This window comes from Drosophila biarmipes, unplaced genomic scaffold, assembly GCF_025231255.1.
Source record: "Drosophila biarmipes strain raj3 unplaced genomic scaffold, RU_DBia_V1.1 ptg000008l, whole genome shotgun sequence".
Classification (NCBI taxonomy): domain Eukaryota; kingdom Metazoa; phylum Arthropoda; class Insecta; order Diptera; family Drosophilidae; genus Drosophila; species Drosophila biarmipes.
The window spans coordinates 4,267,501-4,280,005 of record NW_026114529.1 but is presented as its reverse complement, the minus strand read 5'-3'; the positions used below and the strand labels follow the sequence as shown (position 1 = coordinate 4,280,005).

Sequence of the window (12,505 nt, the reverse complement as noted above, 5' to 3'; positions counted from 1 at the left end):
TAATTATAATAAGTACATAAAACACGGAATGGTTCATGAAGGGAAAAATAAGATCTCACAATTGGTAGAAGGATAGGTCGGAAGGCACGAGTGTATCTTGACGGGACTGCAATATTTATGTCTCTCAACAGAGTAGGAGAACACACCGCACCGGTCAGCAGTTTGTGTATAAATATTACGCCGTTACAAAATCTGCGGTGTTTTAAGGTGTTTAGGTCAATCAATTTAAGCCTGGACAAATAAGGTGGTAAGTGCCGATCATGATCCCAATTAAGGTTGCGCAAAGCAAATAACAAAAATTGTTTTTGAGCCGATTCTATTTAGTTCTGTTGGTATTCCATACCTCAGAACAGTACTCAATAATTGGGCGAACTAGGCTTACGTATAACGATTTAGTTGTATACGAATCATTGAACTGTTTTTCCCAACGCTTGGCTAAGACGCCAGTAGCTTTATTAACTATAACTGAGATATGGCTATTGAAACAAAGTTTTTGATCAAACAACGCACAAAAATAATTAATTTTCACCAGGCGCTCCAATAAGGAGTTTCTAAGGGTGTACGAGGTTGTGTGAAAAGTAGTGCGGAAGAACGACATAGTTTTGCATTTTGAATAATTTGGTGATAACAAGTTTGTTGAGGCCCAAGCCTGAAACTTATTGAGGTCAGGCTAAATAAGAAGATGTGAGCTTAAATTAGAAAACGACATACATAAAAGTGGTGCAGTGGGACATCACCTGTGGGAGGTCATTAATAAACAAAATGAATAGTAATGGTCCCAGGTGATCAGCGTCACAAGACGAGAAGCTATCGGGCTATCGGTTTGCAGGTAGTACATAAATCGGAACCAGCCGGATCGGCAATTATATCTTATAGCTCTCATAGAAACTATCGGGGAAAAAATTAAATAAAGAAGTATATCATTGGTGTTTTTTACCTCTATACCTTTCTAAGCTTAGATATAACATTTTTAAATTAGTTCTGAATTTCGAATTAAATTTTATCAAAATCGGACGACTATATCATATAGTCATATCATATTATATCTTCGCTGTTTTTAACATATATCCTCCGACGCTTGGAAATAACATTTTTTATTTGGTTTTGAATTTCAAATTAAATTTTATCAAAATAGCTGCCATAGGAACGATCGGAAAATTAGTCCGAAAATTTATTTATTTATTTGGCTTATAGTTTACTATGGACAGCGAACTTAACAAATTAACAGTTAATACATTTATACATTTAGTGATTCGAGGTTACAGTAAATTTGAGAAGATATAGAATCAATAGAAGACTCAAAAGATATACATTGATAGGCTAAATTATAATAAGTACATAAAACACGGAATCGTTCATGAAGGGAAAAATTAGATCTCACAATTGGTAGACGGATAGGTCGGAAGGCACGAGTGTATCTTGACGGGACAGCAATATTTATGTCTCTCAACAGAGTAGGAGAACACACCGCACCGGTCAGCAGTTTGTGTAAAATATTACGCAGTTACAAAATCTGCGGTGTTTTAAGGTGTTTAGGTCAATCAATTTAAGCCTGGACAAATAAGGTGGTAAGTGCCGATCATGATCCCAATTAAGGTTGCGCAAAGCAAATAACAAAAATTGTTTTTGAGCCGATTCTATTTAGTTCTGTTGGTATTCCATACCTCAGAACAGTACTCAATAATTGGGCGAACTAGGCTTACGTATAACGATTTAGTTGTATACGGATCATTGAACTGTTTTTTCCCAACGCTTAATAAAGGCTAAGACGCCAGTAGCTTTATTAACTATAACTGAGATATGGCTATTGAAACAAAGTTTTTGATCGAACAACGCACCAAGATCATTAATTTTCACCATGCTCTCCAATAAGGAGTTTCTAAGGGTGTACGAGGTTGTGTGAAAAGTAGTGCGGAAGAACGACATTGTTTTGCATTTTGAATAATTTAGTGATAACAAGTTTGTTGAGGCCCAAGCCTGAAACTTATTGAGGTCAGGCTGAATAAGAAGATGTGAGCTTAAATTAGAAAACGACATACAGATTTTCACATCAGCTGCAAACATAAAAGTGGTGCAGTGGGACATCACCTGTGGGAGGTCATTAATAAACAAAACGAATAGTAATGGTCCCAGGTGACTACCTTGTGGTACGCCTGAAGTAACATTTACCAGAGAAGATACTTCGTTTTTGAACAATACACGTTGAGATCTATTCGACAAGTATGACGAAATCCAATCAAGTAAGTAGGGAGGAAATCCAATGAGAGATAGTTTATAAATAAGTAAAGAGTGGTTAACCGAATCGAACGCCTTGCTGAAATCAGTGAATAAGACATCTGTTTGTTTCTTCTGGAGAAAACTACAATGAATTAGACACGAAAATTCGAGAAGATTCGTAGAAGTAGAACGTTTCTTAACAAATCGGTGTTGGGAGGTTGAAATAATTGAACTACACATATGCTGAATCTGACAGGTAACTAGACGTTCGAAAAGCTTCGGGATCGCAGACAGCTTGGCAATATCTCGGTAGTTACCGACATCAGTTTTAGAACCTTTCTTATGAAGAGGGATTAAAAAAGATGTCTTCCAAAGACTTGGAAAGAATGACTGTTGCAATGAGAGGTTAAGTAGAAAAGTGATTTGGCCGCAAAGAGATGCAGCACACTGTTTGATAATGCAACTCGGAATTTTACCCGGACCTGCAGAGAAAGACTCGTCAATAGTCAACATACCATTTAGAACGTCACTGATTTTAAAAGGTGGAATGTGGATATTATTAATGTGGGGCAAAGCGTATGGATAACTAGTCGATGAGTTATAGGAGAGAGAAGAGTATGTAGATTGAAAGAAAGTAGCAAAGAGGTTAGAAATGTTAATATCGGAAGATTCTGAAAGATTACCCAAATGGAGACATGGCGGAAATACATTAGATTTTCTTTTAGACATTGCAAAGGAATATAATTTTTTAGGGTCAGATCTGATATTTTGTCTACAATATATATACAATATACTTAGCATAACATTGATTATTGGATATTACGAAATTAGATCGGGCAATAAAATATTGGGAAAAATCTGTGGCGGACCCGGATTTTGTATATCTTTTAAAAAGACGCGATTTTGTTTTTTTTAAGGTAGGACAAATGCCTGGAGAACCAAGGGGGCTTTAATGAGTTTCCAACGGTAACTTCGGGGACAAAGGTATCTAAGGCAGAGCAAACCGATTCATTAAACCAAAGAACAAAGAGTATAGGCGGTTTAGGCGGTCAAAGTGGGAATGTAATCCCGTATAGTCAGTTTTCCTAAAACACTTAACGCGTTGTGAGGCGGAATGATTCGTAGCTTCAAAATTGATATGAACGCTTAGATATAGAGCAGGATGTTACCAATCTTCCGGTGTGGACACAGGATCGCATCTGGAAACTAGGTCAAGGATCCTTTCTCTAGATTTTGTTATGGAATTATCTTGCCCAAGTGACAAATTAGTTAACCCATCATAAATTATAAAGAGTCTGAGTTAGGAAGCCATGAAAGTTTTATGGGCGCTTTCCTGAATTATCAGTACGGTGAACGGCGGTTCACGGAAAATATGGCGAAACCTCCAAAAAACCAGAAGCTTAGTAAATTAGGTTAACCCGGACGGTCCTCAAGCAGCCGCAGTTGTCCGATTGATGTGTATGAACCTTGAGATTAGTTAAGAAGTTTTTATGTCCACAAGGATCGAGGTGTTTTTGGCGAATGCAAGAAGTTCGCCTGGTTCCTTGCTGGAGGCGTTTCCTAGTGATGGCAGTACTGGGGCACCGAGGTATCTGTTTCTTGCTCTTGAGAGAGTCGGGCAATTTAGATAAGATGTTCCAGATACGTAACGAACTGCTACAGCTATGGACAAAGATTTTAGGCCAGTTGTTATCTTGAGATACCAGCGCATGTTCCGACATGTTTTTGATGGTCTTCTGATATCTCGGAATGCCCATTTATAATAATACATACATAGATACTCGCGTGCATCGCCAAACTAAAAACTTCGATGTACTGGAGTTCTTGGTCACCCTCGCCGCCTAATAGCCTGAGCGACCGCTTCTTCAAGTGATATTCTATATTACGAGACAAAGCTAGCTGCGGCGAGTTTTTCGTCATAGAAAAGCATTACAAAATTTTATTAAAAGCTAAAAATATATATCATTACTTAAACTATGCCGAGAAAAGGCATGAAAATATAAAAATATAAACAGTAAATATATATATAGCAAAATGAAAAAAATAATAACGAGAATGTTAAACCATTATTGTTAAATATAAATATTTTTTTGTATACCCTTGCAGAGGGTATAATGATTTCAGTCAGAAGTATGCAACGCAGTGCAGGAGATGTTTCCGACCCCATAAAGTATATATATTCTTGATCAGCGTCACAAGAACAGAAGCTATCGGGCTATCGGTTTGCAGGTAGTATATAAATCGGAACCAGCCGGATCGGACAATTATATCTTATAGCTCTCATAGGAACTATCGAGGAAAAAATTAAAAAAAAAGTATATCTTTGGTGTTTTTTACCTCTATACCTTTCTAAGCTTAGATATAACATTTTTAAATTAGTTCTGAATTTCGAATTAAATTTTATCAAAATCGGACGACTATATCATATAGTCATATCATATTATATCTTCGGTGTTTTTTAACATATATGGTCCGACGCTTGGAAATAACATTTTTTATTTGGTTTTGAATTTCAAATTAAATTTTATCAAAATAGCTGCCATAGGAACGATCGGAAAATTAGTCCGAAAATTTGTTTATTTATTTGGCTTATAGTTTACTATGGACAGCTAACTTAACAAATTAACAGTTAATACATTTATACATTTAGTGATTCGAGGTTACAGTAAATTTGAGAAGATATAGAATCAATAGAAGACTCAAAAGATATACATTGATAGGCTAAATTATAATAAGTACATAAAACACGGAATCGTTCATGAAGGGAAAAATTAGATCTCACAATTGGTAGACGGATAGGTCGGAAGGCACGAGTGTATCTTGACGGGACAGCAATATTTATGTCTCTCAACAGAGTAGGAGAACACACCGCACCGGTCAGCAGTTTGTGTAAAATATTACGCAGTTACAAAATCTGCGGTGTTTTAAGGTGTTTAGGTCAATCAATTTTAGCCTGCACAAATAAGGTGGTGAGTGCCGATCATGATCCCAATTAAGGTTGCGCAAAGCAAATAACAAAAATTGTTTTCGAACCGATTCTATTAAGTTCTGTTGGTATTCCATACCTCAGAACAGTACTTAATAATTGGGCGAACTAGGCTTACGTATAACGATTTAGTTGTATACGGATCATTGAACTGCTTTTCCCAACGCTTAATAAAGGCTAAGACGCCAGTAGCTTTATTAACTATAACTGAGATATGGCTATTGAAACAAAGTTTTTGATCGAACAACGCACAAAAATAATTAATTTTCACCAGGCGCTCCAATAAGGAGTTTCTAAGGGTGCACGAGGTTGTGTGAAAAGTAGTGCGGAAGAACGACATTGTTTTGCATTTTGAATAATTTGGTGATAACAAGTTTGTTGAGGCCCAAGCCTGAAACTTATTGAGGTCAGGCTGAATAAGAAGATGTGAGCTTAAATTAGAAAACGACATACATAAATGTGGTGCAGTGGGACATCACCTGTGGGAGGTCATTAATAAACAAAATGAATAGTAATGGTCCCAGGTGATCAGCGTCACAAGACGAGAAGCTATCGGGCTATCGGTTTGCAGGTAGTACATAAATCGGAACCTGCCGGATCGGCAATTATATCTTATAGCTCTCATAGGAACTATCGGGGAAAAAAGTAAAAAAAAAAGTATATCTTTTGTGTTTTTTACCTCTATACCTTTCTAAGCTTAGATATAACATTTTTAAATTAGTTCTGAATTTCGAATTAAATTTTATCAAAATCGGACGACTATATCATATAGTCATATCATATTATATCTTCGCTGTTTTTAACATATATCCTCCGACGCTTGGAAATAACATTTTTTATTTGGTTTTGAATTTCAAATTAAATTTTATCAAAATAGCTGCCATAGGAACGATCGGAAAATTAGTCCGAAAATTTATTTATTTATTTGGCTTATAGTTTACTATGGACAGCTAACTTAACAAATTAACAGTTAATACATTTATACATTTAGTGATTCGAGGTTACAGTAAATTTGAAGAAGATATAGAATCAATAGAAGACTCAAAAGATATACATTGATAGGCTTAATTATAATAAGTACATAAAACACGGAATGGTTCATGAAGGGAAAAATAAGATCTCACAATTGGTAGAAGGATAGGTCGGAAGGCACGAGTGTATCTTGACGGGACTGCAATATTTATGTCTCTCAACAGAGTAGGAGAACACACCGCACCGGTCAGCAGTTTGTGTATAAATATTACGCCGTTACAAAATCTGCGGTGTTTTAAGGTGTTTAGGTCAATCAATTTAAGCCTGGACAAATAAGGTGGTAAGTGCCGATCATGATCCCAATTAAGGTTGCGCAAAGCAAATAACAAAAATTGTTTTTGAGCCGATTCTATTTAGTTCTGTTGGTATTCCATACCTCAGAACAGTACTCAATAATTGGGCGAACTAGGCTTACGTATAACGATTTAGTTGTATACGAATCATTGAACTGTTTTTCCCAACGCTTGGCTAAGACGCCAGTAGCTTTATTAACTATAACTGAGATATGGCTATTGAAACAAAGTTTTTGATCAAACAACGCACAAAAATAATTAATTTTCACCAGGCGCTCCAATAAGGAGTTTCTAAGGGTGTACGAGGTTGTGTGAAAAGTAGTGCGGAAGAACGACATAGTTTTGCATTTTGAATAATTTGGTGATAACAAGTTTGTTGAGGCCCAAGCCTGAAACTTATTGAGGTCAGGCTAAATAAGAAGATGTGAGCTTAAATTAGAAAACGACATACATAAAAGTGGTGCAGTGGGACATCACCTGTGGGAGGTCATTAATAAACAAAATGAATAGTAATGGTCCCAGGTGATCAGCGTCACAAGACGAGAAGCTATCGGGCTATCGGTTTGCAGGTAGTACATAAATCGGAACCAGCCGGATCGGCAATTATATCTTATAGCTCTCATAGAAACTATCGGGGAAAAAATTAAATAAAGAAGTATATCATTGGTGTTTTTTACCTCTATACCTTTCTAAGCTTAGATATAACATTTTTAAATTAGTTCTGAATTTCGAATTAAATTTTATCAAAATCGGACGACTATATCATATAGTCATATCATATTATATCTTCGCTGTTTTTAACATATATCCTCCGACGCTTGGAAATAACATTTTTTATTTGGTTTTGAATTTCAAATTAAATTTTATCAAAATAGCTGCCATAGGAACGATCGGAAAATTAGTCCGAAAATTTATTTATTTATTTGGCTTATAGTTTACTATGGACAGCGAACTTAACAAATTAACAGTTAATACATTTATACATTTAGTGATTCGAGGTTACAGTAAATTTGAAGAAGATATAGAATCAATAGAAGACTCAAAAGATATACATTGATAGGCTTAATTATAATAAGTACATAAAACACGGAATGGTTCATGAAGGGAAAAATAAGATCTCACAATTGGTAGAAGGATAGGTCGGAAGGCACGAGTGTATCTTGACGGGACTGCAATATTTATGTCTCTCAACAGAGTAGGAGAACACACCGCACCGGTCAGCAGTTTGTGTATAAATATTACGCCGTTACAAAATCTGCGGTGTTTTAAGGTGTTTAGATCAATCAATTTAAGCCTGGACAAATCGAACAACGCACCAAGATCATTAATTTTCACCATGCTCTCCAATAAGGAGTTTCTAAGGGTGTACGAGGTTGTGTGAAAAGTAGTGCGGAAGAACGACATTGTTTTGCATTTTGAATAATTTAGTGATAACAAGTTTGTTGAGGCCCAAGCCTGAAACTTATTGAGGTCAGGCTGAATAAGAAGATGTGAGCTTAAATTAGAAAACGACATACAGATTTTCACATCAGCTGCATACATACCTGTGGGAGGTCATTAATAAACAAAACGAATAGTAATGGTCCCAGGTGACTACCTTGTGGTACGCCTGAAGTAACATTTACCAGAGAAGATACTTCGTTTTTGAACAATACACGTTGAGATCTATTCGACAAGTATGACGAAATCCAATCAAGTAAGTAGGGAGGAAATCCAATGAGAGATAGTTTATAAATAAGTAAAGAGTGGTTAACCGAATCGAACGCCTTGCTGAAATCAGTGAATAAGACATCTGTTTGTTTCTTCTGGAGAAAACTACAATGAATTAGACACGAAAATTCGAGAAGATTCGTAGAAGTAGAACGTTTCTTAACAAACCGGTGTTGGGAGGTTGAAATAATTGAACTACACATATGCTGAATCTGACAGGTAACTAGACGTACGAAAAGCTTCGGGATCGCAGACAGCTTGGCAATATCTCGGTAGTTACCGACATCAGTTTTAGAACCTTTCTTATGAAGAGGGATTAAAAAAGATGTCTTCCAAAGACTTGGAAAGAATGACTGTTGCAATGAGAGGTTAAGTAGAAAAGTGATTTGGCCGCAAAGAGATGCAGCACACTGTTTGATAATGCAACTCGGAATTTTACCCGGACCTGCAGAGAAAGACTCGTCAATAGTCAACATACCATTTAGAACGTCACTGATTTTAAAAGGTGGAATGTGGATATTATTAATGTGGGGCAAAGCGTATGGATAACTAGTCGATGAGTTATAGGAGAGAGAAGAGTATGTAGATTGAAAGAAAGTAGCAAAGAGGTTAGAAATGTTAATATCGGAAGATTCTGAAAGATTACCCAAATGGAGACATGGCGGAAATACATTAGATTTTCTTTTAGACATTGCAAAGGAATATAATTTTTTAGGGTCAGATCTGATATTTTGTCTACAATATATACAATATACTTAGCATAACATTGATTATTGGATATTACGAAATTAGATCGGGCAAAAAAATATTGGGAAAAATCTGTGGCGGACCCGGATTTTGTATATCTTTTAAAAAGACGCGATTTCGTTTTTTTTAAGGTAGGACAAATGCCTGGAGAACCAAGGGGGCTTTAATGAGTTTCCAACGGTAACTTCGGGGACAAAGGTATCTAAGGCAGAGCAAACCGATTCATTAAACCAAAGAACAAAGAGTATAGGCGGTTTAGGCGGTCAAAGTGGGAATGTAATCCCGTATAGTCAGTTTTCCTAAAACACTTAACGCGTTGTGAGGCGGAATGATTCGTAGCTTCAAAATTGATATGAACGCTTAGATATAGAGCAGGATGTTACCAATCTTCCGGTGTGGACACAGGATCGCATCTGGAAACTAGGTCAAGGATCCTTTCTCTAGATTTTGTTATGGAATTATCTTGCCCAAGTGACAAATTAGTTAACCCATCATAAATTATAAAGAGTCTGAGTTAGGAAGCCATGAAAGTTTTATGGGCGCTTTCCTGAATTATCAGTACGGTGAACGGCGGTTCACGGAAAATATGGCGAAACCTCCAAAAAACCAGAAGCTTAGTAAATTAGGTTAACCCGGACGGTCCTCAAGCAGCCGCAGTTGTCCGATTGATGTGTATGAACCTTGAGATTAGTTAAGAAGTTTTTATGTCCACAAGGATCGAGGTGTTTTTGGCGAATGCAAGAAGTTCGCCTGGTTCCTTGCTGGAGGCGTTTCCTAGTGATGGCAGTACTGGGGCACCGAGGTATCTGTTTCTTGCTCTTGAGAGAGTCGGGCAATTTAGATAAGATGTTCCAGATACGTAACGAACTGCTACAGCTATGGACAAAGATTTTAGGCCAGTTGTTATCTTGAGATACCAGCGCATGTTCCGACATGTTTTTGATGGTCTTCTGATATCTCGGAATGCCCATTTATAATAATACATACATAGATACTCGCGTGCATCGCCAAACTAAAAACTTCGATGTACTGGAGTTCTTGGTCACCCTCGCCGCCTAATAGCCTGAGCGACCGCTTCTTCAAGTGATATTCTATATTACGAGACAAAGCTAGCTGCGGCGAGTTTTTCGTCATAGAAAAGCATTACAAAATTTTATTAAAAGCTAAAAATATATATCATTACTTAAACTATGCCGAGAAAAGGCATGAAAATATAAAAATATAAACAGTAAATATATATATAGCAAAATGAAAAAAATAATAACGAGAATGTTAAACCATTATTGTTAAATATAAATATTTTTTTGTATACCCTTGCAGAGGGTATAATGATTTCAGTCAGAAGTATGCAACGCAGTGCAGGAGATGTTTCCGACCCCATAAAGTATATATATTCTTGATCAGCGTCACAAGAACAGAAGCTATCGGGCTATCGGTTTGCAGGTAGTATATAAATCGGAACCAGCCGGATCGGACAATTATATCTTATAGCTCTCATAGGAACTATCGAGGAAAAAATTTAAAAAAAAGTATATCTTTGGTGTTTTTTACCTCTATACCTTTCTAAGCTTAGATATAACATTTTTAAATTAGTTCTGAATTTCGAATTAAATTTTATCAAAATCGGACGACTATATCATATAGTCATATCATATTATATCTTCGGTGTTTTTTAACATATATGGTCCGACGCTTGGAAATAACATTTTTTATTTGGTTTTGAATTTCAAATTAAATTTTATCAAATTAGCTGCCATAGGAACGATCGGAAAATTAGTCCGAAAATTTGTTTATTTATTTGGCTTATAGTTTACTATGGACAGCTAACTTAACAAATTAACAGTTAATACATTTATACATTTAGTGATTCGAGGTTACAGTAAATTTGAGAAGATATAGAATCAATAGAAGACTCAAAAGATATACATTGATAGGCTAAATTATAATAAGTACATAAAACACGGAATCGTTCATGAAGGGAAAAATTAGATCTCACAATTGGTAGACGGATAGGTCGGAAGGCACGAGTGTATCTTGACGGGACAGCAATATTTATGTCTCTCAACAGAGTAGGAGAACACACCGCACCGGTCAGCAGTTTGTGTAAAATATTACGCAGTTACAAAATCTGCGGTGTTTTAAGGTGTTTAGGTCAATCAATTTTAGCCTGCACAAATAAGGTGGTGAGTGCCGATCATGATCCCAATTAAGGTTGCGCAAAGCAAATAACAAAAATTGTTTTCGAACCGATTCTATTAAGTTCTGTTGGTATTCCATACCTCAGAACAGTACTTAATAATTGGGCGAACTAGGCTTACGTATAACGATTTAGTTGTATACGGATCATTGAACTGCTTTTCCCAACGCTTAATAAAGGCTAAGACGCCAGTAGCTTTATTAACTATAACTGAGATATGGCTATTGAAACAAAGTTTTTGATCGAACAACGCACAAAAATAATTAATTTTCACCAGGCGCTCCAATAAGGAGTTTCTAAGGGTGTACGAGGTTGTGTGAAAAGTAGTGCGGAAGAACGACATTGTTTTGCATTTTGAATAATTTAGTGATAACAAGTTTGTTGAGGCCCAAGCCTGAAACTTATTGAGGTCAGGCTGAATAAGAAGATGTGAGCTTAAATTAGAAAACGACATACAGATTTTCACATCAGCTGCATACATACCTGTGGGAGGTCATTAATAAACAAAACGAATAGTAATGGTCCCAGGTGACTACCTTGTGGTACGCCTGAAGTAACATTTACCAGAGAAGATACTTCGTTTTTGAACAATACACGTTGAGATCTATTCGACAAGTATGACGAAATCCAATCAAGTAAGTAGGGAGGAAATCCAATGAGAGATAGTTTATAAATAAGTAAAGAGTGGTTAACCGAATCGAACGCCTTGCTGAAATCAGTGAATAAGACATCTGTTTGTTTCTTCTGGAGAAAACTACAATGAATTAGACACGAAAATTCGAGAAGATTCGTAGAAGTAGAACGTTTCTTAACAAATCGGTGTTGGGAGGTTGAAATAATTGAACTACACATATGCTGAATCTGACAGGTAACTAGACGTACGAAAAGCTTCGGGATCGCAGACAGCTTGGCAATATCTCGGTAGTTACCGACATCAGTTTTAGTACCTTTCTTATGAAGAGGGATTAAAAAAGATGTCTTCCAAAGACTTGGAAAGAATGACTGTTGCAATGAGAGGTTAAGTAGAAAAGTGATTTGGCCGCAAAGAGATGCAGCACACTGTTTGATAATGCAACTCGGAATTTTACCCGGACCTGCAGAGAAAGACTCGTCAATAGTCAACATACCATTTAGAACGTCACTGATTTTAAAAGGTGGAATGTGGATATTATTAATGTGGGGCAAAGCGTATGGATAACTAGTCGATGAGTTATAGGAGAGAGAAGAGTATGTAGATTGAAAGAAAGTAGCAAAGAGGTTAGAAATGTTAATATCGGAAGATTCTGAAAGATTACCCAAATGGAGACATGGCGGAAATACATT

General features: G+C 36.4%; 1 long non-coding RNA gene across 1 annotated transcript; it reads left to right on the top strand.

Moving 5' to 3' along the window:
* The first annotated feature begins 4,801 nt into the window (after positions 1-4,801).
* Positions 4,802-11,652, top strand: LOC127011766 (uncharacterized). Its single transcript, XR_007765085.1, has 3 exons — positions 4,802-5,016; positions 7,668-7,798; positions 11,129-11,652. It is a non-coding gene; the product is annotated as an uncharacterized LOC127011766 (long non-coding RNA).
* The last annotated feature ends 853 nt before the right edge of the window (positions 11,653-12,505 follow it).